We start from the raw sequence: 4,089 nt of genomic DNA on the forward strand, positions 1-4,089 counted from the left end.
ATAGCACTCTGTGACAAACCCAGGTCTGCTACTTCACTGGGTAACACTGCTTTATCACTGCCAGTTCTACATAGCACTCTTTGACAAACCCAGCTTTGCTACTTCACTGGTTAACACTGCTATATCACTGCCAACTTTACATAGCACTCTTTGACAAACCCAGCTCTGCTACTTCACTGGATAACATTGCTATATCACTGCCAACTTTACATAGCACTCTGTGACAAAACCAGCTCTGCTACTTCACTGGGTAACACTGATTTATCACTGCCAACTCTATATAGCACTCTGTGACAAACTCAGCTCTGCTACTTCACTGGGTAACACTGTTAGATCCATGCCAGCTCTACATAGCACTCTGTGACAAACACAGCTCTGCTATTTCTGATACATGATACATACTGATACATACTCTGGGTAACATTATATGACCGGCAGCTCCGTGTAGCACTCTGTGACAAACTCAGCTCAGCTACATTGATTTATAATAGTGAAATAATTCTGCTATTGAAATCTGTTGCCTCTGAGCTTCATATGTAAATTGTATCTCCTTTGTTACTTTGTGAATTAGAACCTTTGCTACATCTGTTCCATTGGATCTCAATGTTTTCCAATTGTTCTACCTGTTCTGTAAATCCTGTCTATAACTCTGGACCTCACAATTGTCCAAAGGCTTCTCCTACCCCCAAACCCCCAACCTCCCCCCCCCCCCAACTCCAGTGTTACCTAATAGAAAATATAAATCCTAAAAGTGGAATTTGGATCCTTAAAGAATGGGACTGTAAAGTCAGATGCAGAATGTAACAATACATGGAAATATCCTCCATTCTTAGTGAACGGATACATATTTAAAAATATATTTTTTTTATTTCATACTTTTTTCTTGTCTTGTTTGTTACATTGTTGCTTTTTTACTTATTTACATTTCTTTCTGCTGTTTTAATTGGTCACAAGTTCTGAACATTCCGTTGATTACAGATTGATACATTGTTGCTGTTTGTTTATTAAACATTCCTTTCCTGAGATTCTACCTCTTTATTACCCAATTATTTTCACAATTTCGTGTATTTCAGACGGTGGATGAAGTGGGAATTGGATGGTGGAATGTGATCCTGATAAAAGCACTTTCCCTCTTTGGGGTAATGGGGGGGGGGGGGCTTTATCCTCTTTTGTGACTTGAAACCATTTCCACATCATTTGTCAATGAGATTTTCCAAAATAAAAGGGCGACTATGAAAAGTGGCTGCGAGGATCCATCAAAAGGACAAAGTCTACTGAACTGTGGAAAAAACACTTATGTAAACACAAGTCCTGTAAGGGGGGGTCCCTGGTGTTCTGGGGTCAGCGGAGGGGGCGGCGTGTGCGTGTGCCTGGAGTGAGGGGGCACTTAAGGGAGCTCATCATGGAGGTCCCACAGGCACCATCACATAACCTGGGGACGTCACTAATACCGTTATATTTAGCATTGCATTATTTTCTTCTGATCCTTGTGAAATTAAATTATTATTAAAATTATTAAATTATAAATTAAATTATTTCTAAAATAATACTTATAATTATGCGATCAGTGATTGGTTACTTTACGTAGAAAAGATTTGTAACAATTAAATATTCGTTCAAAAATTAGAGAAAATGTAAAATTAATATTTTTTTTCTTTAAACCTTAAAGGAGTCATCCCCAAATCAACAATGTGGATAAATGGATCATCACCAGGGGTCTGGCTGATCACAAGACAGGCGGGGAGGGGGTCCCAAAGTCCCCTGTGTGAATGAGTGAGGGTCCCAAAGTCCTCTGTGTGAATGAGGGGGTCCCAAAGTCCCTTATGTGAATGAGGAGGGGTCCCAAAGTCCTCTGTGTGAATGAGGGGCGACCTAACGTCCCCTGTGTGAATGAGGGGGGTCTCAAAGAACCCTGTGTGAATGAGAGAGGTCCCAAAGTCCTCTGTGTGAATGAGTGGAGTCTCAAAGTCCTCTGTGTGAATGATGGGGGTTCGAAAGTCCCCAATACAAATTAGGGGGGGTTCCAAAGTCCCCTGTGTGAATGAGGTTGGGCGTCTCAAAGTCCCCTATGTCAATGAGGGGGTCCCTAAGTCAGTTGTGTGAAGGAGGGTGAGTCCCAAAGTCCTTAATGTATATAAGGGGGAGTCCTAAAATCCCCTGTGTGATTGAGGGGGGTCTCAAAATCTCCAATGTGAATGAGGGAGGGTCCCTAAGTCCCCTGTGTGAATGAGGCCGGGATCCCAAAGTCCCCTGTGTGAATGAAGGGGGTCCCAAAGTCCTTTATGTGAATGAGGAGGGGGGGTCTCAAAGTCCCCTGTGTGAATGAGGGGGGTCCCAAAGTCTCCTGTGTGAATGAGGGGGGTCCCAAAGTCCCCTGTGTGAATGAGGGGCGTCCCAAAGTCCCCTGTGTGAATGAAGGGGTTCCAAAGTCCCCAATTTGAATGAGTTGGAGGGGTTCTCAAAGTCCCCAGTGTAAATGAGGGGGATCCCAAAGTCACCAGTCTGAAAGCGAAGGGGATAAAAAAGTCCCCTGTGTGAATGAGGGGATGGCTCAAAGGTCCCCAGTGTGAATGGGGAGGTGGGGGTTCCAAAGTCCCCTATGTGAATGAAGGGGGTCCCAAAGTCCTCTGTGTGAATGAGGGGGATCCCAAAGTCCCCTATGTGAATGAAATATTAGTGAGCTCGTGTCTCCACTGTCATTAATTGTCCACAGGAGATATAGGCAGTGAGTATAGCGGTGGGCACTCAGTAATACCTGTACACACTGGGGGGACTTTGGGATGATTCTCCAGTGCCGAGGGCGGGCGTGTGGGCAGAAATATGTGATTTGTGTATATGATGTCAGGTGCCGACTAGATTTGCACGGCCCTCTATACAAAAGGAAACATTCCCCTCAGATCCCCTCAGAGGCCTCTCACCCACACAAATCTGAGCTCATGCTTTGCACTGATGAGGGGCAAAGACCCCGAAACACATAAAGTTTCTGGTTTGGCTGTTATAGGGCAGGAATCATGAGGCCCTTGTAGGGATAAGTTTGTGGTTATGGTGGAACCCTCCAGACAATAAGGAATCCACGAACAAGACTTTGTTTTATAGATCCCTTTTACCTTCCTCAGATGAGTAGCTCCTTATTTCGGGTGACACATTCCTCTGCCCCGTTACCCAGGTCCTCGCTATCAGCGCAGATTTGCTTACTGCGGTAAATCAGAGGGTAACTTCTTTAAAAAAAAAGGATTTTTCTTCTTTGAATGTTGTGTGCGGGGGTCCTGCAGGCGGGGGCTCTGATAACTGCCCCCCCAGACTCCAGGGTGGGGTGGATTCCAGTAGCTTATCTCCCCGGCCAGGTTGTGTTCAGCACTTTCTTATCTCGACTAATTGGATCTTCATGATTTGAGGACATGTGAGGTCTGAACAAATCTGCAACGTCTGTCATTCCCGACTGTGCAGACCAGGGCACCCTAATAATGGGCCATTAAAGGGGTGCTCCGCCCGGGGTAGAAAATGGCTTTGTTGGCTCACTCTCCTTTTACCTGTGCACACCTTGTGGTTTTAGCTGCATATCTGAGCCTTTCTGCAGATTAGGGGACGTTTTCATCTTTTCCTATGCAATGGATGCATTTTTGGGCAAAAAAGTTGAATGTTGCAGATTTCAGTAAGAGTCCCTGCAATCAGCACGTCGGTGGGGACCCCAAAATGTGATAAGAGGCCATTACATAATATCTGGAGTTACAGGACGTGATTTCCACATGAAACGCAACAAAATTGAAGTTTGCAAAAGTTTTGGCACCCTGGTATTTTTTCTTATTATTGCAATTTACAAAGCCAGGTGATAACACAAATCACATCCTACTACATTTTAGGACTTAAGAATAAGAATGGACCATAAAATTAAAGAATTTGGGGCTGTGATGCCATTTCTGTAAAATATCCTTATATCGGGGCAAGAGTAGGTTGATGTCTTTTAAGGCCCTGTTCACACAAGTTTTTTTAAGCCTTCACAATCCACAATTTTTTGACGTGGAAAAAGTTTTAGGAAATGCTCCTGTTTTGGGGGTGAAGGATTTGAAGGAGTTTTTTTTGTTCCTGAAA

This window comes from Anomaloglossus baeobatrachus, chromosome 11 (assembly GCF_048569485.1).
Source record: "Anomaloglossus baeobatrachus isolate aAnoBae1 chromosome 11, aAnoBae1.hap1, whole genome shotgun sequence".
Taxonomy (NCBI): Eukaryota; Metazoa; Chordata; class Amphibia; order Anura; family Aromobatidae; genus Anomaloglossus; species Anomaloglossus baeobatrachus.